Source organism: Aquila chrysaetos, chromosome 9, assembly GCF_900496995.4.
Source record: "Aquila chrysaetos chrysaetos chromosome 9, bAquChr1.4, whole genome shotgun sequence".
Classification (NCBI taxonomy): Eukaryota; Metazoa; Chordata; class Aves; order Accipitriformes; family Accipitridae; genus Aquila; species Aquila chrysaetos.
The window spans coordinates 21195544-21220008 of record NC_044012.1 but is presented as its reverse complement, the minus strand read 5'-3'; the positions used below and the strand labels follow the sequence as shown (position 1 = coordinate 21220008).

Sequence of the window (24465 nt, the reverse complement as noted above, 5' to 3'; positions counted from 1 at the left end):
AGCATTTTCATCCCTGCTTGGATCTGTCTTACAGGCTCTAATGGCAACAGATGCTAATTATTAACATGGCAGTCATCACCTTTGTGGCTGTAACTCTACCGGTCTCTCTTGTACCCTTAGCCCATCCCAGCTCCGACACCACTGATACAACAAATAGTTAAGTTGCGCAGGAGCTCTGCAAGCCTGGAGGTGGGTCTGTATTTACCAGCTTTACAAATCAACAAACTGAGGTACCAAGAAAACAGAGGCTAGAACCAGCCCTGCCAGCAGCTCTGGCAGCAGGGTATTGCTTGAGCATGCAACAGGGAACCTGAGCACAGGTTTCTGCCTGGTTCAAAGGGTCCTGGTTTTTCCAACGCCATCTTCTGGGGCCAAATGTATGAAATTGCTCAGAGATGTGAAAAATGAGCAGTGTTTTTTACAAGTACTCAGCAAACAAGAGCTCTCGTTGTGCCAGGGCGGTGCAGATGAAGGAAACTTGTTTCTCTGGGCCTGATTTTGGATGCTTTTTTACATGTTTTGACATCTGGGCTTGGTGACCTGAGGGAGCTCTGAATTATGGCAAATGCAGTAGCATGGTTGCCCTGGGTCTCCACTATATGCTGTGAGTCCCCAACACACTTCTGCTACAGAGACTAAATTGATCTGCTTTTCTAGATGGTCTCATACCTGGATTTGTAAATACAGCCAGAAATAATAAACTTTTTACAGATGAACAGAATTTAAGCTCCTGATTGCTTGAGCAGTTTTTAAAAATTGCCCTGATGCTTCTTAGTGACTTCAGTAAATTGGGGAAATACATTCTCTTATATGCTTCTCATCTATTTACTTACACTTCTGCTGCACAGAAATTATTTGCACAGTTAGCAAAGAGACAAGCCAAGGTCCGTTAATGGCACCATCACTGTTTATAGCAGTGCTGCCATTTGGAGGATCTGTTCTTGCTTTGGATAACTGAGGCCGTGCAATCTTCACCCCCCCACCCCGCAGAGCAGCACAGCGGGCTCAGGCGTGCTCAGCGCTAGCACCTGGCATTCAGCAGCAAGCCCAGGGGAGAGGGTTTGGTTTCAAACACTGGGGCAGGGAGAAATCAATGTGATTCTCTAGTTTGATTCTCAGCTTTCGGCGGTAAGTTGCTGCTCTACTTTTGGTGTGCGCAGTACAGCTGCTCCAGTGGAGCCCTGTGATGGGCTCATCCAGCTATTTTTCTTCATCCACACACTGGATTTTTATCGGTTTATCACTAATCACTTTATATAAGTGTGGTAGAAACATATGCAAGGTTGGGCACGTAGAGGTTTTGCACTAGTTTAACCATGTTGACTCAGAAAAGAGTTTCTATTAACCTGGTGCAGGGTTTGTGAGAAGCTGGGGATGAGGAGGAAGTACTTTGCTCTTCTAGTGGCCAGAGAGGCTGTCCTCATTTAGCTGATCTATTCTGGAACTAAAATGCATGTTAGACCTTCTCTACTCCTCTAGGAAGATGTATTTTTCCCCTCTATGTCTGTGTGTCAATAAGATCCGGACTGAAAGTGTGCGAGTGCTCTTCCAGATAATATCACCAAATGCAGAGGAAAGAAATCGTGAACTTTCCGCATGGGTACCCGGGGGCTTGCAGGGCTCCTGTGACTGCAAGGATGCTGGCTGTGGGCAGAGTGGGAGTCAAGAGCCACCTTGACAGCACTGGTCTGGGAAGGCACTGGCCAATTTTTTCTCGGGCTAATCACATCAGGCAATGGAGCCAGCAGCAAACTGTGTCACGAAGAATGTAAAATATTGGCAGTGTCCCAGGCCTTTCCGTTAGAGCTGGATTTCCCATCTCCTCTCCCTCCTTCCTCAAGCCCATGTTGCTGCTGCTCTTTCTTAAAGAATTAAAGAATGTCAGATTCTGGCTCCTGTCAGGTCTTGGTGTTGTCAGCCGAGGCGTCCTGGCGAGATGCTGAGCTGCAGCCCAGCAGAGTCTCAGGGAATCTGCTTTCTAAGGTTATGAAATCAAGGCTTGGATTCTAATAGGGAATTAATCTTTTCATATTCCTTTTTAGCCTGTGCGGTTCTGACCATCTCCGTATTAATATTTTAAGTGGGTTTTATATGCTTTCTTGAAAAAGTGGGGCTGAAGGAGGTGGGACAGATTGCCTTCTCCTTGCTTGAAAATGACACTGTCTAACCCTTGGGTCCGGTACATGTGGCTGGAGGGAGCAGGATTTGCTTTTTGCTGAAGACTGAGGTTAAATTTGGGAGGCATGTGGGAGATGAGATACGAGTCTGACCTTTCCCTTACGAGGTTCACAGTGGGGTGCTGGGTCAGCACACCAAGGCTGACCAGCATCGTGGTTTGCAGCCTCTTCAACATTTTCCATCAAAGGCTGGGCTAGCAGACCCTACACAGAGGTCTTCAGGGACCTGCACACAGCACCCAGTCCTCACTCCACCAGCACCAGCGGTGTGGCTGGATTAGGCCCTGCTTTTCCGATGCAGCTGCTAGCTTGAGCTCAGCATTCAGCAACTCTTTGGGCAGAGATCAAAGGCTTCGTCAGAGAATGGTGGTGCTGTTACTTATGCTTGGTTTCTAATCAAAATACACAACCCATCAGCAAGTCTCGCTGATGGGACGCGCGGGTTGGTGAATCCCTTCCTATTTCTTGCTGCCAGTGCTTAGGAGGTGTTTTTGATTTTTGGTTGCGTGGCTGTGTTCCTCAGTTGTCAGGCTGTGTTTAATGATTTAATTAGTCATGCAAATTTCCCTGGAATTTTTGTACATCTAAGTCGTTACTCTAGCAATTAAAAGGCTGCTTTGATGAGCTCCTCTTGTGATGCCTGGCGCAGCGGAGCCTGCTCAGCAAGGTTTGGATGGGGTGGGTGGTGAATTGACAAAGGAGCTTTGCTTTCTGCCTCATTGAGGGAGCATCAAGGGTATGGAGAGGAGGGATCTCATCCCAGCAGCGGAAGACCCCACACAAATTTGTACGTTAGTGATGTACCAGCACTTGGGAAGCTGAAGATAACAAGCAATAGCTAGTTTCTGTTGGAGTAAAAAGTTGGCCTGGGGCACTGCATGAACTCATTACTTGCAACGTTATTGATGCCAGTGGGAGTCCCTCACAGGATGCATCATCAACTGTCCAACTAGGCAGAAACCTCCCAGTTTTCCCACTCAGATAGGCTCACTGGGAATCAACAGGAGGAGATTTTTCATGGGCAACAATGAGCTTCTCTGAAAGAGAAAGATCTGGGGCCATGTTCAATAGCGCCCTCAGACCAAATTGTGCATATCTCCTAGTGTAAATTGGACAAAAACTGGCCGAGGTAACTGGAAGAGCAGCAGTCCTCAGGCTCATATGATGGGGGCAATTATTTTCTTGTGAGTATGTGCATGGATATGTGTCCAGGCTAAGAAGCAACTTGCATAGGTACCTATCCTGCCAGAGGAACCGGTGGTGAACAGGAATAGTTTCCAGTTGCCCAGGAGGGCAAAAAGAAGAGGGCAGTTGCATTTCCTCACTGCTTTTGGCTCTGGATCTGCTGGCTATGGGACAGGAGATTGATGGTGGTGCTCAGCATGTGGACGTGGCTCATTATATGGAGTGCAAGTCACTTCTGTGGATGGCTCTGAGTTTTATGGGCCTACAGAGCCTTGAGGTTAGAAACATGTTTTGTTGGTTCTTGAACGGCAGGACAGACCTTCTGGAGAGAGGGTGCTCAAAGGGCACAGGCTGGTGAAGGGCTGGGCACTTTAATTCAAGCCAGCATCAGTAGGCCTGAAGTGAATGCAAAAGCTTTGATTATTGGTTCTTTGGAAACCCATTTATCCTGCCTATCACCACCCTAAAATTAGGTTTTGTTTCTCAGCCCTTAATTGCTTTACTTTGTCAAATATTGTTTGATGGGAAATCAATCTCAGTGTTTTTGCTATTGCTTTCCCAAAGAAGCCTCCCCTTTCTCCAACTTATTCCATTAATATTTATTGCACTGGCAGGTAGGATCCTGAATTAAAGTTTCTGTTATTTCCCCATCTCCCTGATGCTTTCTCTGTATTTTTGATCAATGTTCAAGTTGCTTTCACTCTACAAATTTATTGCCCTACATTTTCTGTTGCAGCGTCTAAGCTGCAGCTGTATTTTGCTTGCAGATCTCCTGAATCCACATCTCCTTAACGCTGTCTTCTTCCAGCCTCTTCTGTCTCTGACTCTTTCAGATCCACTGTAAAGAAGCAGCTTCTTAGGACCATGTCACCCACCGCTTTAATCAATGCTGTATTTGAGCCATGTATCTGTGAATATTGGGGGCTAGCTGGGGACAGATTTCATGTTGGAAGGTGGTGAAGAAGTTCTCTGTGGGGGAGGCATTAGCTTGAGACACTGTCCTGCTCCAAACAGAAACATGGCATTGGGCACACGATGATTTGGGCATTAGTGACTGAAGTGCAAATTCCTGCCTTTCCTGGCCCACTGGTACTGAGGTTTAAGAGCTAAACCTGGCCCTGAGCTGGGCTCTGCTCTGTTTCGGAGAGCAACAGCTTCTGCATGTGGACGTAGGTCAATAATCCCATCGGGGGTGAACGGCTGCTTCTCACATGCTGCTTTGCTGTCTGTGTTTCTCCATAACCTTGGGATGAATAACAGCGATCAGGGCTAGCCCGCAGCGTTGCCTTTCGGCACAGGAACAGGAACGGTCATCGCTGGTTTTGCAGTAACTCCCTGCAAAATTAAGGCTGCCGTGTTTCTGTGTGGGCTTCTGCTCTGGGTGTGTGAACAGCCGCTTTATGCCTTTGCTGGTGAGATGCTTGATTACTCTCGCTGGGAATGAGACTTCCTTCCTCCTGGAAATCCTGGTATCAGGCTGGGAAAGCAGAGGAATCAGTTAGATGAATCCACTGGGAAAATTCACAGAATAGAAAAATGCTATTTCTGCCTTTTGGAGCTAAACAATTCAGGGTCCCAGCGATGGGCATCTGAACAGGCTTAGGATGGGCTCTGCCCTGTAAACCACAGCCCTGGATGAGAGGTGCTGTGCAGTGCCGGGGCTGCGTCCAGCCTGGGAGGTGAAGCTCCCCAAAGGCAGCGTTAATCTCCTAAACCCAACCTCTGCCTTTTAGGGCACGGGAGTGGAAAATGTGCACAGGGCAGGGGGGGACACTGGTCTATCAGCATTAATATAGCAAATGGCTTTTGTAAGCTGCCTTAGAGAGGAGAGAGGGTGTTGGCTGGCAGCACATGAGCTTGGCTTTTTTTCCTGCCAGGCAAGCTGTCGGAGGGTGTGCGCTCGTGCACTGCAGCAGCCGGGCACCGTGCAGACCAGTGGCTCAACAGCAGCAGCTGAGCAACGTGAGCTGGCTTTCCCCCCATCTCGTCTCCTCCTTCCATGCTCCAAACCATCCCCGCTGTCCCCATGACTGGTGCTCCGGCAGCACCCTGGGGTGCTCCGGCCACCCTGCAGCCCCCAAGGAGGGGATGCTGTAACCCAGCAGCCCGAGTGACCGGCACACAGGGCAATACGTTGCAATGGAATAACGTTTTAGACAGTTAATAAAAATCAGAATGATCATCATCATGTTTGTTACATGAGGCCACCTATGATCCAAGGACCTCCAGATCGCTTAGCAATTGAGCATGGAGCAAGCATAAGAAGAGAGGAAAAAGGCATTATTTAGTAATAATTTAGTAATAATTTATTATTTATTTATATTTCTGGTTAGTTCCCGCATCAGCGCAGTGTGCTGTGTTTTGCTGAGGTCCAGGTCCCAGCCACATGCCCCAGCGCAGGTCTCTCCCGCATGCTCTGGGAGCCAAAAGCCAAATTGTAAAGGCAAGTGAAAAAAAGGGGAACTTTCCCAAAGTTCCGGAGGGGAGATGGTGTTTGTGCAGCCCAGTGAGCCACTGAAAGCTGCACAGATGGAAAGCCAGGAGGGGAGGAAAACACCGCCCGGATGAGAGCCAAGAAGACACCCAGTTCTGCACCAGCTTCCTCACACCCAGGTGTTTTAAAAAGCCATTTTCTTCCCATCCTTCTCTGAGCTAAAACCCCAAACAAAGTCTAGGGCGTGACGTGCACTTGTGCTATGGCTGAGGGTGGGATCTGGCCCCTCAGGGTACTGTCGCAGGACACTTTTGCTCGCGTGCTGGATGCGGAGGGCATGTCTCCCACGAGGAAGATGGACCAGGTGCATCTGGACGAGCCCCCCCCCCACCCGAACTCACCCCTGGGCATCACCGTGAGGGAAACCACGGGCTGCAGCCCCCTGAGGCCGCTGCCTTGGCTGGCAGGAGCTTCGTCTTGAGTTGATGTTTGCTGAGTCAGGCCCTTGCTTTTGGTCAGGGGCGGCCACTGCCGCTTCCTGCAGCTCATTGTTCGGCCGCGCTTCCTTCCTGCCCGGTCCCGCACGGGCGAGGGAGCGGGATCCACCGGCTGTGGGATGAAGGGTTTAACTCCCAGGTGCCGCTTCGCCCCGTTTTTGGCACACATCTCTCTCCATCCTGCCATGGCAGCCATTTACGAGGAACAGTAAGGCTGCAGAGGAGGGGAGAGATGCTCACTCCCTGCTCTCCCTTCTACCTGTCCTTAGATCCATTGGGCACCCAAAATCCACCTCCACCTTCTGAAACTAATCCCCAGGTGACCGGCTAAGTTGTGGCAACATGTGGGCAAAACGTGCTTGGATGCCCTGACTGAAGCGTCTCACTTTGATAGCTCCCTGTTTTTAGGCTCTGATTATGTAGAAATGGGTGTTTGGGGAAGATGTTCTTCAATGGCTTTTGTGTCTTATGGAAAAGGAGAGACAAACACAAATGGCTTGAAAAGTCCTGAATGAATGATGGATGAAACCCGGCTGTGTCCAGGTGGTAGAGGTTTTTTGTAGAACTCAGTCTGGCTCATCATTTGGCACCTAAGCTTTGCTCAACCTCAGGTTTGCAGAAAATAGCTTTAGTCCCTTTCAAATATGTCCAAACAGTCATTCAATCTCATCTGTAACAGGAATTGTACCTTTCTCAAGGCCAAACAGATCTCATTTGTGCTCTGTTCAGCCCATTTTATCTTTTTGCTTTGTGTCGCTTCCTTTCAGCCCTCTTTGAATAATCCAGAGCTAAATTATACCCTGAAAAGAGAATGTAATAGGTCAATGGAAGTGATGAGCAGAAGTAGATTATTGGGCTAAGTATTCATTTCTAGAGGCTTTTGGAGGTAGCAGAGCTCTTCAGGGAAACACATGGCCTTGTGGAGGAGCAGAGCAAGGCTTGGGGTAAACCCTCCGTCCAGGGCAGAGCTGCATCCCTCCTGCTCCCGCTGTGCTTGGAGGCTGGTCTTATCCCCAGAAGATGCCTAGTCTGACCAGATTCCCTGGCTCATTTCAAGACCCATCTTCAGCAAAGGCCTCCTAATTTCCCGGCAAGTGCCTGGGCTCCCCGCAGGGCTGGCAAATTGCTTGGCAGTAGCTCACCGTTGCTGTACCTGCCGCAGCGATACCAGTGCATGTGGTGCGTGGCGCGGGGAGGTTCGGCTCCTCCTGCTGTTGCTCACCTGGCAGAAAATGCTCCGATAATCCAGGTTTTCTCATGGTTTATGGTACTCTGGCGGTATTTTTCAGCTTTTCAGTATCATCCTTCTTAATAAAAAGAAAAAAACCTTTGTCCATCTTGCCTTGGGTTTATTTTTCTGTGTTTTCTCTTTTTCACTTCCCTCTGGTCACACTGCATTGCAGTTTTGCTCAGATAGCCCAGCTGGCCTTTCCAGACTGGGAGAAAGCCCTTTTCAGAAAATGAGGGGAGAGATTTTACTGTACATCCATTCTAAAAATAAAACTGCTCTGTATTTCTGGAACATCTTTCAGCTGCTGATTTCAAAGATCCTTGAAATTCTCAATTAATGAAGCTTCCCAGCTCCCTTGGGAAGGAAGCACTGGGTGTCATTATTGGTATGCCCTGTGGAGGAAGGGCTGTTGCTTGTTCTGGGTTTTGTACAGCCCCTGACACCGCAAGGTCCTGCATGACAAAAGGGGATATAAGGGGATTTGAGCCCTGGCTTGCTGTCTGCCAGATCCCAGCTGGAGCAAAAACTCTATTTCTTGTCCTAAATTAGGAGGTCTGGTCCTGTGCTGCCCCTGTCTGCATCCTCCCCCCAGTTCCTGTCTCATATTTCAATTGCAAGAGGTAAGCTCACCTTCTTACTTTAATTTTTGTACAGCACTGGGCACAGCCAGGGCTTAATCCAGAATCCCTCTGAAATAAGAATATGCTAAAATGAGTTTTTTTTCCCCAGAACAGGTTGCATTTTGGTGGCAGAGGAGATGATTCCCACATCTGATTTGGCAGAACAGTGATACAACAACCCCGTGTGCAGGCTGGTGCAGACGTAGACCCATCTCGGGGTCCCCAACTGTCCTCACAGCATTTCATCCCCACAAAAACAGGAGAAAAGGATTCAGCATCTGTGTAAAAGCCTCCAACACAACCCCATGTACTGAGCAGGCTTTCAAGGGCTTAAGGTTGGGTTTTTTTGTATGAAGTGCCCTTGAAATATACGATTTCTCATACTAGATGTTTTTTAAAAGCTTTGAAGGAGCAGGAGGGGAGCAGTGCAGAGCGGCAGAGCACCCTCTTCTCTCCCTGCCCTGGGCAAGAAGCCTTGGCTGGCTCTTAGAGCAACAGGGAGCATCTCCTCCCCGCATCCTCCGATGCACCCAAAGCGAGGAAGAGCAGGGATGGGGGAGAGCAAACCAAGAGCCCTTGGGACTTCTTCCAAGCCTCGGGGTGGGGCGGGATGGAGGAGGTTTATTTTAGGAGCTGTGGCTGCTCTTCCCAGTGGCTGCTCTTCCAGATGGCAGTGGCCATCAGACAGCTGCTTGCACGGGCTCTGCCCAAGCTGGTGTTGGGTATTGCGTTGAGCTTGTGGTGGGCTCAAAATGTTTGTTGAAATGGGTCTGCCTGCTGGGGGGGAGTGGGGGGGGTGGAATTTTCTTTTTCTCAACCAATTAAATGCATGGAGAATGAGATATTTTTTCTCTGAACCCACCCCTTCCTAGACCAGCCAAACAATGTTTGAGTTCTATCAGACTGGTGGGTTGAAACTTCTTGATCTTTCTTAATAAGATGTCTTGTGCTCCTTTGGGGAATAAGGTTCCGTGGAGATCACTCCCCGTCCCTGACCCCCAGCAAGGGATGTCTCCCACTCCCCCTCACAGTACTCTGCTAAAGGCAGAGGGAGGAGGGCTGGATATTAGCAGGGAAAGGAGGAGAGGGGAGAAAAATGGATACTGGGGCTTCTTGGGCAGTGCACAAGGTCCTTAAAGCCCTCAGATGCTGCATTTCTGGGGTCAGAGCCCTGTTGAGGTTTTCGCATAGTTACAAATGCACACTGCCGACTTCATTGCCACTGTGCCTGCTGATTTCCAAAGGAGACTGCACAACCCCGCAGCCCGCAGGACTTGTGGCAGCGATGTTTCGCTGGCATGCAGAAGCGTATGCGATCCCCGCAGCCTTTGATATCCTCACTCCTGTTTTCGGCTTTTTTATCTTTCCAAGAATCGCTCTTTTCCAATCCTATTTTACTACCCCTGTAGCAACGCTTTCATGTGCTGAGGCATCAAAAGCTTTTCTGAAGTCCACGGTGAATCATGCCCACTCCTTCCACCTTCCCGTGTCTTTGATTACCTCCCGAGCAGATGACAGCCCTGCATCATGCAGTCTCTCCTGGCTGGTAGCCCCAGCTCAGCCAGACCCAGTCCTAGCACAGGGGACCTCAACACCATCCCGTCTTCCTGCTGCTTGGCTGTAAATCATGAACCTAAATACCCATGTCCATCGCACAACCAACTCTGGAGTTGGGAGTTGTTCAGGTGGGGAAAAGGAGGGAAAAAAAAGGAATTTTTTTTCAAACATGATTTTCAGGATTATTTTTAGAGCCTAATACTTGAATGTGAATCATGGGTTTAGCTATACAAAACCTCCTTTTCATCTTTTTACCCTATCGTTATCCCAGCACACGCAGTTTTATCTGCAGTTTGACATCTTTTATACCCGGCCTTGCAGACAACAGAAATAAGGGCAGATCTGCTCCCTAGCACTTGAAGCGCTGTGTATGCAGGGCATGCCAATTTGAAATTATAATCCTCTTTTTGTTGTATTCTCGCACTGTTTATTGTTACTGTATATAGCACTTGTTGTTTTAGTTTTCCATTTCATGCAAAATACATTAAAAAAATGCCATGAATGCTTGAGGTCTGTTTGTTATTCTCTGCGTTCAAAACTATTTGTTAAAAACTATCACCTTAAAAACTAACTTCCCCAAACCGCCTGCGTTTGCCCTTCGCTTGCCATCCCTCTGACTCCACTTGCATTAGCCCAAACCTTATGACCTTCCAAGCAAACTGCAGAAAGGTCTTTGTTTGCAAAGGGTTGGAGGAAAGACTGTGGGTATGTTCCCAGAAACAAGGAGCTTGTCCCCTTGCTTTGATTTGCTGCTTGGCTGATTTAATTCGGTACTGTTTATATTCCTTTGGTGTGGCTGGCACTGTGGATCTGTGATGTTCATACGGCCTTTCGGTGCTGCTGGGTAGTCATTATCCTGTCACTAATTGTCATGCTGCCTACAGCTTTTTCCGTGGCCTTTCCCCCCACCCCAGCATTTTAAGACTAAAGAAAAATACGTCAAATGGCATTTTGTCCTTTGTCTTTAATTTGGCCCCAGCCTGCAGTTTTGGCAGTCGGGAGAGGGTTTCCGTATGCTCCGGGATGCAAAGCCTTCCTCTGCAGTCCTACTGAGGAGGCTGTGAAGAAACCCCATAAGCTGCAGATTTACATCCTCGAGCTGTGTTTTGGGCTTCCCCTGATGCCTCTCCCTCCACACAGAGCAGTAGGCATGGGTGCCGGGCCTCTCGGCGAGGCTTGCCCAACGGTGCTGCTGCTGCTGGGAAGGTACGAGTGCCCACCAGCCTGCCCTGGGTGGCCAGGTAGCTCTGGCACTCAGCTCCTGGCTGGAAAAGGACCCCAGAAAAGGGTCCAGGAAAGAGAGCGATGGTCACTGCTGCTCGGTGGAGAAGATGGAGCCAGACCCATCAGAGGTGCTCAGTGAAAGGAGGGAACCAGAGGACAGGAGTTGCACGCAGGGAGATTGAGGCTCTTTTCCCTGATCCAGGGTAGGAAGTCACCGATGTCCCCAGATGAAAGTGCAAAGCTCGATGCTTCTGTTCAATGACGTTACACAACCTGGCGCAGAGATCTCATTTATTTTCTCCTATCAGCCTAATGTGATGATTTGGGAGAGGGAGGAAGAGGCTGCACAGCGATCTCCCGAACAGTTGGGCTGGGATTACACTTTTTCTATTGAGCTCATCACCGTAATAACCAGGAGCTCTGTTTATCAGCCCACCAGCCATGCCCATTTAGGAGATTACCATTTTTCCAATCTCATTTCTCATAAAAGAGGATTGCCGCCCGTTGCCTCCCCGTCCCAAGCCCCTTGCTTATGAGCGTTTATCTGCTCAGGGTGTTTATGAAGCCCTGAACAGGAAACTTTTGTTTATCCTCTGCATCATCAAGAGCTGGAAACTTGATGGGGTAATTACTCTTTCAGGAACAGGCATACAGCAGCCCATCAGTAGACTTTGGCATCTTGCTGGTGTCAATAATATATGTGTGTGTATATATATATGTGTGTGTATATATATATATTTGCCCCGCAGAGATATAAAATGTTTATTTGTTTCTCTTTCCTGTCCCTTTAACTTGGCATGAGATTGGGGTTTCTGGCTTTCAGGGTGTCTTGTGGAAGCAGGGATTTTTACTTAAGGTTAAGGAGAGGTGCTGCTACCCCAAAAACAGGTGGCACTGAGGGTGTCCCCAGCAGCAGGGGACACCTTGCCTGTGCAGTGCCAGCCCCAAGACGTTGCTCGCCCTGGCAGGGCATCACTGACTGCTCTTGCCGCGCAATTAGAGAAGCCGCGTGTGGAGACAGCTTCTTAAGATGCTAACACAAGCCCCTAGCCTGGGAGAAGGCTGGATAATGAATCATTTATGTGACAGAGCTCTTCCCTTTTCTCTCTCTGCAGGTTGCAGGGAAGATGTTATGATTCCCTTCACCCTTCAGCCGACAATTTTTGAACTACAGAAAATGCAGAAGTAAGTTCATTAACGATATCCACCCAATGAAATTCAAGATGTGAAGTGTTTTGACTAGCGCTGTTCAAATAGAGGAATCACTCAGGAGTATATTGCAATCAGTGCATTCAGATAAGATCCCAGAGCATTGGATTTCCGGAGCATTGATTATAGATTAGCATTCTGCTGCTTCAGAAACGGAGTCCGCAGTCCCTGTATAAAACAGGAGAGCCAACGGATAGGGATGGACTCATGATGGAGAAGTGAGGAACACCAGAAAATACGGGTGTGCAGCACAATCCCCAGTGCCACGGCCAGCTGAGCATCAGCAAGCATTTTGCATGCACCAGAATATCACAGTACGCACTTTTTTTCCAGAGGCTGCATTTTCCCCGTGGCACTGGGGCTTCCCCGCTGCCCCCCAGGACTTCGCCTTGCTGACCGTGCACGGAGCATTTTTTTTGGCGAAGCTGCAAATGTGGAAACCTCGTGCGGTCGGTCAAAGCAAATTCATTCAAAGTGAATGAGTGCATGCCAAGTTTCTTTTTTTTTTTCATTCTTTTTGGCTGTATTCACAGAACACAAATCTGTGTGCAGGAATGGGAGCCGTGTTTCTAATTTGGTATGAAACTTTTATTCCCACTTGGCGCAGAGCAGTTGTGAGTGATGGAGGCTGTTCCTAATCCTCTGCCCTGTGCATTGAAAATGTGCTCTGGCCAGCCGGCGCTCTTGGACATGGAGTAATTTGCATTGCGTAGCGATTTTGGGGAGATAAATACAAGGTTCAGTGCTTGTAGGGACAAGGACGTGGCATCCTTACTGTATAGTGTGCAACCAGAAAGCAAAGACAGCAGTGAAGCAACACGAAAAGTCTGGATTTCAGGAGCTTGTAAGTTCAAGACTGCATTAAAAAAGTAAAAATCTACTTTTGCCTTAGTAAACAGAACATTTTCAAGATCCTGTGGGAGGAAGTAAGCACTTGGCTGCGTGCTTAACAAGGAGACATGCCCACGTTTTGTTCCAGTCAATAGTATTAGCCACATGTCTAGGGATAAGTACCTGCTTAAATAGTGGGGTGCTGGGGATTTATGGAGCAGCCGTGCCCAAACAGGGTGAGTCCTGCTGACCCCAGCGAGTTTCAGGTGGTGCTGGTCATGAGTCCGGATGTGATGTGGGAACACACGGGTACGAAATGTTGCGTGTTGGGAGTAGAGGTTGTCTCCAAATTCCTTCACCAGTCAAGAAACTGGCAAACCAAATAAAAACGACCTGCCTTTTATTACGAGTAAATGTGTTCATACATCACCTTTTCTGCATCCCCGTCATGATTTCAATTCAAGATGAAACCAGCCCCACAGCTGGACGTAGCTGGAAACAGTATCTCCTTTTTGAAAGTGTTATGGCCTTCTTTTTCATGCCCTTTCTTGAATTCGGGTGTTTTCCTTAGAGATAACTCTTACCCAGGGGATACCCACAGGATTTGTAAAAGGGTTTAAAAATCCTTATCGGCATTGATATGGCTGCTAACACTGCCATAGATCACTTGCAGGGATCACTGCAGCTCCGTGTGGCCGTTGACTGGGGGCTGTTTTTCTCTTTCCTCCTTTTCCTGGGGCTGTATTTACTGGCAGAGCACTTGTCTTCTTCTCACTCCTGGGGTGGGAACTGGATAAGCACCTCCTGCTAACTGCAAGTGGGGTTTGCATCGCTGCTAGTGAGAGCCAAGGGCAAGAATTCACTTTTCAGTGGTATTTTTTGTCTGGCAGGTGTTGTAGCCCAGGAGAGGTTGCAGATGCTTCGCCTGCATTTGCAGAAGTATTTGTGATTCATTAGTGGGGAAGGTGTGGAGGAGAGTGACCAGAGTGATGTGTCTGGAAACGTGGGGGAGAGCAATTAGTTTGATAAACTGCACAATTGTCAGAATTTCTGTTTCATAAAGGTTTTACTAGCGATGGGGAACTACAGGACTTCCAGATTGCAGAGGAGAGAAGTTGGAAAGCAGTAAGAAGAGCTCTGCACGCTGCCTGCCAGCCTGGCACAGTGGGAACGAGCTCCTGCTCCTTCACCAGCCCGGCTCCACAGAGCAATTCAATCCCTTCTGCACCGCTGAACTGAGGAGAGCCGGCATAGCATCTTCTCCGAGCTGCTCGGAGCGTGCGTCCCTCCTTACACAGCCAAGACGCTGGTGTGACGCCGTTAAATAACAGCCTGGGAGAAGAAGCGGGGAGCTGAGCTGCAAGGAAATGTATGTAGGAGAGAGAAGGGTCGGGGCGAGGATAGCAGGGCTGTGATTATGTGCCAGAAATCTGTTTGAGACCCAGGGGCAGCAAGTTACGATAAGAAAAAGCCTCATGTGTGGATGTTATTCCTCTGTTGGGGATGCACCTCTTGCATCACCCCAGGCCACGAGCCAGGCATTTTCATGTGCCACCTGCAAGCGCATCGCGCAGAGAGCAAGGCATGCCGATGGGCATGTCCTGTGTGCCCACAGGACCCTCTGAATTACCAAGCCGATGGGTTTGCTGCCTGACCCACTGCTCTTCACCGCTCCCACTGGCCAGAAAACACCACACGGAGTGAGGGGCTCGAAGCGATGCCAGAGCCGGGGTGGGAGGGGAAGGCGCCCACGGAGATGCAGGGTCTGACATGGGGCATCTCCCGGGGGTGGGAGCCGCCCGGCCTGGCTGGCATGTGTGTGATGCTGGTTTCCATGGAAACCCAGCAAAAGATGTGCTGCCAGCGAGGCAGCATGGACCACTGCATGGCCTCTAGTCCCCACTTCGGTGGCAGAGGAGGGGACCGTAGGGCAGAGGGAACATGTGGACTTGCTTTGGGGTGAGCTACCCTGGAGCACGTGCCCCGTGTTGTCTTTGGGGGTGCTGCTGTGTGCTGTGCTGCCCTTTGGGAGTGCTGCCCTGGAGGGAGAGGGAGGTCGCTGTGATTTATTCCCCACTTGGGGTGTGCTGGGGAATTGCAGGGGTGTCCCATGGGGTTTCGGAGGGGTGGTGGGGGCACCCTGGGAATGCAGAGGGAAGCCCTGACACGTCCCTGGGATGCTCAGGCCCTGGCTGAGATTGGAGCAGGGCCCAGACAGGCTCCCCGGGCTATCAAGGAGGAGAAGTCAGGCTGCTTCATGGGTTTTTCAGGGTGTCTCTGTTTTTCCTTCCTCTAAGGGCTGCTCAGATTTTAATATTTCATTAAATTGCATTGCAATTTTCTCTCCATGGCCAACAGAGAGAGCACAGCATCTCTAGGAGGTGATTCATCCTGTCCGGAGGCAGGTAGCGAGACCCATGTCCTAGATATCTCCATCGGCCCTGGTGCAGGCAAGACATCCACCTCTTGGAGATGCAATGTCCCAAGCCCAAAGGCTTTGAGCTGCCCATGCCAATGCAGTGCGGGAGATGCAGCAAAAAAAGGGTGGAGGGGATTTCTCCTGCCTCATTTCTGCTGCAAAGCTTCGCAGCTGAACTGCTCTCATAGAAGGCAGCTTGGGTTGGTGGAGGAAGGAGGGAGGCAGGATTTGGCCCACAGGGTCATGTCCCCCCACGCTGGGCAGCTGGAAGCCGATGGCCACAGATGGGATCAGTCACTCTGGGCTTATTTTATTGTCCCAGGAGGAAAGTGGTGTGAATCAGCGCATCTGAACACAGAGGTGTGCTAAGGTGGCTGCTGTACCTTGTGCTGCCTGGGGCTCTCTTCTGGCTACATGCTTTACAAGGGACCACGGGGCTTGGGGGTAGAAATCCAACTTTTAGGCACTGAGAGTTAGCTGAGCTGAGCCTATGACCATCCTGCACAGCCAGAGTGCAGCACCCAGTTGCACTACAAACAGGTGCATCATGTCCTAAAACCAGAAAGTGAACTGCCAGGAGGAGGACCCCAGGCATCATGACACCCAGCCCAGGGATCTCACTGCTTCGCCCACCCTTCCTTAGAAACCTGGGCTCCTCCTGCCCCCCTATGCTGTACATCCCCCTCTCTCTGTGTCCTGGGGCTTGATCCTCCCATTCCCTAGGACTGCTGGTTCCCAGTGGAAAACCTGCCTGCAGGGAGCGGTACCCGCTCTGACACCCGCCAGTGTCCGCAAGGAAGGAGAGCACCTAACAAGGATGCTCTTCAAGGTCGTAATACGGAGTAGATGCTCTGTGCTAGTGTTAAATTACGTGTCAGTGCAGAGGCAGCACTTCCAGCAGGTGAGGGCTGGGAACGCTGGTGTCACACACCACTGGGCCAGCCGGGGCGTGCGGGGATGGTGAAGCTGTGGCCGTGCCCGTGCCCGTGCTCTTGGCTTGGTGGTGCTGCCTTTCCTGGGGTCTCCTCCAGCCCCGTGCTAGGACCAGGGACCAGAACCAGCCTGGCAATGCATTCGTTCGCCAAGAGCCTCAGCTGCAGAACGGGGCTCATCTTCATCCTCCTCAATACTGTTTCCCTCTATCCCAGCTGAGTGCCCTAGTTGCAAGGCTGTTAGCTAGGCTGGAAGGGGCTTTGCTTGTTCTGTGAAAAATGGCCATGATGCAGCTGTCATATGCAATGGAATTTTTTTTAAGTATTTTCTGGGTGGGATGCGATCTTTTCCCCAACTCCAGCAGAACTTCCTCATTCCTCCCGCCCTCCACCTGAGGATGCTAGGAGGCTTTCAGCCATCTCTCAGCCTTTGCTGGCATAACTCCCATCACGCCGGTGCTTGTGGGCATTGGTTTCAGTGCCCAGATTTCCATCAGCTGTGACCACAAGCTTAGGCATCTGACAACTGGACAGGAGAGAGTTTTGAGGAAAATAACATTGATGTAGGTGAATGCAGATGACGGCTGGCTCTGCATGTCCTAGCTCCTGGTGGGTTTCTTTGAGTTCAGGATGGCAAATCACTCAAGACCACGTACAGCCCGGGCTGCAATGCTGGCGACCTCTGATGAGCCCCCTGCTCAAATTAATCATCCTGCTCGGAGCAGACAAGGAGCAATGAAATGGGCTGTGGGAGATGCACTTAGCTCAAACGAGTGTGAGTGACACATGGGGCCCAGGCATCTCCTCAGCGTTGCTTGTGTGGTTTGTCTTTGGAGGTAAAGCAGAGCCGTGTGGCTAATTAAATGGAAACATAATCTCCTGACCTTTTTTGGGTTTCTCAGCTAATCCCGATTCAGCCCTTGCAATGCCTTTCAGATTTAAGGCAAGGGCACGGCTCCCCAGGGAAAACCAAACCACGGGGAGGAGAAAGGCAGCTCTCCTTGGGATGCTGCCCACAGCCTTTGGCAGATTTTGGGGTCCGCCCTTCCCCAACAAGGACGGACCCAGGAGGGCCCATAGGGTCCGAGCCGTGGTGCTGGGCTGGAGAGGGGGCAGGCACCCCCCGCATCCCCCTGCGGCTCGGCTCTCCCCAGAGGGCATTGCAGAGAAGGGAAAGAAGTGAGCGGAGAGACTCAGATTACAAATGTACAAGCATAGGAAGCAGAGATATATATTCCCTGGATATTAATTGCCTCTAAAATGTTGTCTTTCTTCCGGTAAGCGGGTACTTCAGGCAACTGGATATATGATGGAAAGGAGACTGTGTCCGGTGGTGGGAGGACAGACACGGTGAGAGGCAGCTGGACACCCCTGAAGGGCTGGGGGCTGTGTGTGGCTGGTGGCCAGCCCATCGCTAGAGCATCCCAACGGCCCTTCGACGTGCTTGTCACCCACCCTGTCCCCAACGGGGACACTGCCCTCAGACACTGCCCTCTGCTATGATTGTGAAGACTAGTCTGGCTTGGGACTCGTCCCTTGCTGGGCACACTCGGTTTGAGAGCTTAGTTCAGAAGGAAAACCCTGCCAAGCTTGGAAACTCTTGGGTTTAAACAAGAATATGTCCCAAAAAAGTGCCATAGAGCATCGTGGTCTGTTCTCAACCAGGGAAGGGGCACCATATATCCCAGCACGCAGGGGCAAGGGGCAGTGGCTGGACAGCAGGATGCTGCTGGGAATAGCCACCACGATGTAAGTGGAGATGTCCGTCACATCATCAGCCTGTGAAACTTAAATACAAGGAGTCACTGAGGAAGATATTTTGGGGACTACATTGAAAATAAGGGTTAAGGTTTCTTTTTTCCTGTGGTTTGGAGTGATGTCTCTGCGCAGACATTGCTGCAAGGCTCAGATACCCTCAACTGGGCTCTGGGATCAAAGCTGCAGTTTGGGGGAGGAGGGCTTAATATGGCATAAAATTGCTTCTGCAGAGGGCTAACGTGCCAGCCGGTTCCAGGCAAGGCTGGCCCAGCTGCTGCTGCTGTTAGGAGGAGCAGGAGGAGGCAGACCCCAGCGTGCGAGGGCTCTCCCACCAATACTTTAGTACAGAGTGACAGGAAAACCAGCAACGCGCCTTCCCAAAATGTCAAAGCCTTTTGTTCCACTGTTTTCTAAGCAAAACGCTGCAAATGTTGGCCTTGAACTGACTTTTGGTCACGAAATTACCTCTCCTCAATTAAATATTAAAACCAAACAGAAAGTCCTGAGTGTGGAATGAATTGTTTCACTCCAACTATGGGGATTATTTTCTTTTTTACTTCAGTGGAAAAACTGAAAACCCAGTGTCACATTGGCTCACCCTGAAATGAATTTTTATTCTGGCTTCCTATCATTAAACGTCAGCAAATGAAGAAAAGCAATTATTTGAAGAGCATTTTTTGACATGAAAAGACGTCTCCCCATCACCACCTCTGCTGGGATTTAGGTAGTTATTTCTTTATGCTGGGTCTAGGGAAGACTCATGCATAATGCTAGACCATAGTTGGGCTCCTGCTACCCCTGTAGAGAGCCTGCGGCAGGTTCCCCATGGATGCCAGTCTCTTGGTGGTGGGAATTGTGATCCTCATGAGATTGCAGTTGGTGTTTTTTCTCCCTTAAGCCTTTGCTCCTGGAGTCCAGTGATTTGTAAGATGATCTTACCTTATTCATCTTCTTTTCTGAATGTCTTTAGCTTTTGTGGTTTTGCAGTCAAGCTTAAAAGGACAGAAAAAAAAAGCCCCGAAGAAGAAATACCACAAGATCAGCAAGCAAATAGAAAAATTAACTAGCGTTAAAGCTGAGATGCCAATGCACAGCCATGGAAATGAAATGAAGGAAGAGTTTCCAAGAAATTTTGACTAGTGATGTGTTGCTTCTTCCTGCCTCAAACCACGCTGTGACCGTGAGCAGCAGGTAGTGGCACCTCTGGCTCCATCACCCCCCAGCCTCTGCCTGGGCTGCTGCCGAGAGACATCATTGCTCAGATTGTGCCCCTCTCCTCCAGCCCCGGCAGCAAAATCAGTGTGCCCCGCACTAATCCCACCACTTGGGACCTTAAAAGGTCCACTGTGCCCTCTCCTGCATGCTCCACACCCATCCTCTGTGCTTGTGAGCCTTTGGGTGCCTTTCACAGCTTCCCCCGCCCCAGACTTGAACATTTCCACTTGGGAAAATGCTAGTGCAAAGTTTAAGTGCCCCAACATTTTGCACAGGTCATTATTTGTGTGCTCAGTTGTTTTTTATGCCTGGTAAGCTCAGGATGGATTATGGCTGTAGCATCTGAGATGGTCCTGCAACTGCTGCACAGTCCAGAGCCACATCCTTGCTGTTCCCTGGTCTTCACCTCATCAGCGCATTTATTGTTTTATTATATTATTTATTCTACATAGCTGCCTTGTTGGTTTTCCCTTTAGGATGCTGAAAAATCAGTACATTTAAATACTCCATGAATAAAATGGCACTTGAAGTGGCTACTGACCTTCCTATTGATCTGATAGGAAACATTCCCATGAATTTCCCTCCACAATAGCCCAGACCGCTCCTGGGGCGGGTGCTGACCCACTATGTTGTTGATGTTCAGCAGCTGGGTTTCACAGCAGGTTTTTCCCTTCCCTTCCCTTCAGTCCCTTTGCTTTTTGGGATGGATGGACTACATGGGATGGATGTGCCAACCAGCCTCATCCACACCTGAGACAGGGATCTCATGCTCCAGCCTGGGTCACCCCAGGTTAAACCTCATGGAGTGAGCTGGCCCGGAGAGAGATTTACAGCACCAAATCCCATCCTGACGCTGAAGATGGATATTGATATTTCACTCACCACGGATATTTACCTACTTAGGAAAAAAATAATACAACACTAAGTGCTTTCTTCCCTGGGCATGTTTTTGCCTGACAGTGTGTGTAATCCTAATCCCTCGGCAGGGCTAAGCCAGTGTCTGAGCAGGCAGGTGCCTGGCACGGGGAGGGACGCAGGGTCTGACGGGGCACCGGCACTGAAGAAAGGCTGGAGACGTTAAGCAAGGTGGCTGTGGCAGAAGAAGGAGAGGGAGAGTTAGTGTAGCTAAGAGGGATCTGGGTCCTTCACCCTGCCGATGCCAAAGGCTACCCATGGACCAGGAACTTTGGGGCAGAGGCTGCGATGTGGGAAAGCTCAGGTCCGGTTCAGAGGAAGACCATGGTGGGCTGAAGGTGGGTGGAAAGGGCTGGATGATGCCAAGTATGTCAGGTCTCCAGCTGGGACCGGGACACGGGGTCGTCTCCAGCATTGTCCTCCCCAGAGGCTGAACTTGTCCGACTTCTAATTTAGAAAAGGAATGCCAAAGGAAGAAGGAACTGGTTTATATTTTCCCAAGAAAAGGCAGTCCCTTGAACTCTTCCCCCAACCAGGTGGGATTAAGAATTGCAGCTCTGGGTATGTACAAACATCCCCTTGTTTTCCCAGCACTGAGCTGGTGTAGGGGGCTTACAGATCATTACTGAAGTTTGGGTTGGTTTGGCAGCAAAAGGGTGACTCAGAGAACAAGTTCAGGTTATGTTATCATAGGATTATGTAGCGTTTTAGATGAAAATCTTCTTTAAAGTCCTTGGGTCTTAGCCAGATGTCAGATTCCCCTCTGAGCATGCACCCGATGGGGCTCAGCTGCGATAAAGCACCTCTCGAACAAAATGGCTTTTACTGTGGGCAAATAAGTCGAGCCTTGAATGCCACAGAAATATAAAAGACAGTGGCTGGGTATAGCCCATGATTCTGCTTGAGAGCTCTCAGGGCAGAGGGATTCAGCTCCCAGTTAGCAGCAGCCTATTCCAGTCCACCCATTAAACCCCTCCAGTTTACAGGGTTTGAATTTGGCCCTTAAACTGTTAAGAGTTGCTGAAGGATGAGCAGCAGCTGGTGGGCTGCTCGTGGGGATTTCTCCGCTCATGTTTAATGCAGCAGCCAGGAGCCGGACTCAGTGCGCTGTCACTCCAGTTTCATAGCAAAGAGCATCCTTCATATCCCTGACAGTGCAAGGTGAGGTCTGCTCTGCTTTAGCAGGGCTCTTCTTCCAAAATCAACCTGCTCAGCCTCCAGCACGCACATCCATACTCTTTCTCTGCCCACCACCCATCTCCTGGAGCTGAAGCCTCCAGTGCCTTCTCCAGAGCCAATAACCCCATGGGGACTGTGAATAAATGTCTTTGCTCCGAATTAAACCAGAGCACCCAGAATTTTAGCCTTTGCTGGCAACCCTGGGTGATGGTGAGCTGAATATCAGCACTGACTGTTGCCAGCATCCCCTGTGCTGTCGAATTCTTTAAAATGGCTTAATCTGGGAAATTCTGCAATCCCTCAGCTGACTTCACATGGAGAGAGATCCAGGTGGCATTTTGCAGTGCCAGCAACAATCCTGTTATCCTGGCTGTGTGTTTTAAACTCCCTTCAGTTGGACATCCCTCAAAAGGATGAGACAGTCAGCTCTGCAATTGTCAGTGCTAAAGAAATGGGAAGTTTTAGAAAATCAAAATCTTTGCAGGGAATAGGGAAAAAAGCAGTGCCCCAGCAACTCCATAATGTCTGAGATGTGTTAGCCCAGGCACAGGGCAGCACCAGGGAGCCTCCTTTCCCTGGCTGCTCAGGGGTTCCCATGGGAAGCAACCTGAGAAGAAATGACGAATCCATGTAAAATCATGGCTATTTTGGTGAGTGGAAAACAAGCCAGATCCTCAGCCCACTGGGGAGATGAAAATAGCATCCTCTGGGGCTTTGCTTTGGAAAATATTTGGAATATCTTCAGAAAAAAAAGTGGGAAAAGTCAGAGTTATGTTTAGTAACAGAAGCCAGTCAGCTCCCAAGCTGGAAGACAACGTGGGTAAGAGTAATTTCGGTGCTCTGAAATCACATGTGGCCACGCACCAGGATTCAGGTTCGAGCTCCACAACGAAGGGCGTGAGGAAGAACACTCTGCGGAGGACAGGGGGTCTTGTGCCCTGCAGACTGACTGAGTTTGCGGCTGGGGTGGCCGCAGTGGGGACACATGGTGCTCCCGGCCCCAGCAGCAGCCCAGGGACGTGTGGGTGAAACACGGGCGGTTGCCGGTCGGGCAATGGTAGCGCATCCCTCCCCGGTGGCCTGGAGGGCCCTTAGCCCTGTGTTTCTCATTAGCGTCATTCATATTTTATACCTTTTTCAAGCCTTCTGATACAGGAATGCTGGAAGCTCATAAATAATGTCCACTGGTGCCAGACTGCATTAAAACTTAATGAATTTTCTTCTGGGTCAAGTGAGTGGCCACAACCACAGCCCTTGGTTGGTCCTGACTCAGCTCCACTCCCTCTGATTAGGTGCTCCATCATTGTCCTTCCCATCCTCCATCACTACCCTCTCTGTCCTCCATCATCACCCTCTCCATCCTTCATCACTGCCCTCTCCATCCTCCATCATTGACCTTCCCATTCTCCATCATCTCCTTCTTCATCCTCCATCGTTGTCCTTCCCATCCTCCATCGCTGCCCTCTCCATCTTCCATCATCACCCTCTCCATCCTTCATCACTGCCCTCTCCATCCTCCATCATTGTCCTTCCCATTCTCCATCATCTCCTTCTCCATCCTCCATCACTGCCCTCTCCACCCTCTATCGCTGCCCTCTCCATCTGCCGGGTGGCTGTAGGGGATCACAGCATCATTGCATCCTGAGCACAGGAGCAGCCTTTGGCTCTGCCCGATACTGATGTCCCGGAGGAGCCAGCACGGAGGCTCAGGAGCCACCAGCCAAGCGCCTCTTTCCACATGACCTGAAATTCAGGGATTTCTCTTGGACTCCTTTAGGGAAAAAAGGAGTTGAGCACTCACGTCTTGTTCCCTAGCAACACTGCTGCTTCCAATTCCTGATTTTTTTTTTCTTTTGGGGGGATCCTTCATGCGTTGTGCTCTGAGCCACAGAAACGCACCGTCCCTGGTGCAAGGGGGAACCCGGGCAGGCAGCCAGCACCGACACGTCCACAGCAGGGCTTGGAGACAAACCTCAATGCGATGGGTGCCAAGAGACACAGCCTTCCTTTTGCAACCCAAACTGCCTGTTTTTCAAAACAAATGGCATTCCTGAGAGTGCGTAACCATGGGGAAACACATGCCAGTGCCCTCCCCAGCCCTGCGGGTGCTGGGTGCTGGGTGCTGACGTCAAGTCAAAATGTAGGCAAAATGATGATGGCTAATGGAGCACCGAGCTCTCCACAACTAATGGGTGATTTTCCATGCGCACAGGAGGAGTTATTCAATAAATCAGCCATGAACATCTCAGAGAAGATTACTGCAAGTAGAAACAACTATGGACTTAAACAAGGAGGGGAAGAATTTTAAAGCAATATTTAAAGTTATTTTAAAGTGTGCCACTGCTTGGAGGAGAGTTTTTCTTGCAGTGGTGGGGCAGAAATATGTATTGTTACTAGTTAGGGCGGCTCTTTGCTGGAAATGGTGGTTTCAGGCTTTGTGGGTTTGGGTCATGCAGGGTGAATGCTTTCCATGGGGAAAATAAATAAAGCTCCGATGAGGACAGATAGTTTTGGGGTCCTTTAGGTCAAACATTAGGAAAACTCTCCCAATATTGTTTAGAAGGGAAAATTGCAAGAAAACAAATATTTCAGGGCTTTTCAGTGTGGTATCCACCCAAAAACCCAGGGATGAGCCCTGCTCACTGGGCAGGGAGAGGAGATGGACCCATCTCCCCCCAGTTTCTGCCGAGAGGTTTTGGGACTCCCCAACCCCACTGCATTCACCAGCACCACTCTGTCTCCTAAATTGTCTGAAAGGTAAAATAGACTCCAAATCTGGGGGCAAATGCAACACGTGCAGGCTGCAAAAAACAATCCACAAATGTCAATTTGGGACCGTTTTTCTGGCGGGGACTGAATGCTCCCAGGTCCTGCCGGTGCGGCTGCACAAGAGGACATGCTTTAGGGAAAAGGCCGGCTGTGTTTCCCAGAGCTCCTTCACTTTTCTATAGCTTTTATTTTTTTTTCTAAGCAACATAATGGAATTTAATACAAAGCCATATCCATGCTGGAAATATCTTTTGCAAGTAAGAGCCTGCCCAAAATGTATGATTTTGCTCTTTCAAATTTCTAAATATACATT

The 24465-nt window shown here is 49.8% G+C and overlaps 2 long non-coding RNA genes across 2 annotated transcripts in view; both read left to right on the top strand.

The window, feature by feature from the left end:
* LOC115345393 overlaps window positions 1-18919 on the top strand; it is a 32701-nt gene extending 13782 nt beyond the window's left edge. Inside the window, exons 2-3 of the long non-coding RNA XR_003924805.1 lie at window positions 12041-12978; window positions 14029-18919. This is a non-coding gene — a long non-coding RNA (uncharacterized LOC115345393). The remainder of the gene's footprint in view (window positions 1-12040; window positions 12979-14028) is intronic.
* A 279-nt stretch (window positions 18920-19198) lies between these two features.
* Window positions 19199-24182, top strand: LOC115345394. Its single transcript, XR_003924806.1, has 2 exons — window positions 19199-23820; window positions 24038-24182. It is a non-coding gene; the product is annotated as an uncharacterized LOC115345394 (long non-coding RNA).
* Window positions 24183-24465: the final 283 nt, after the last annotated feature.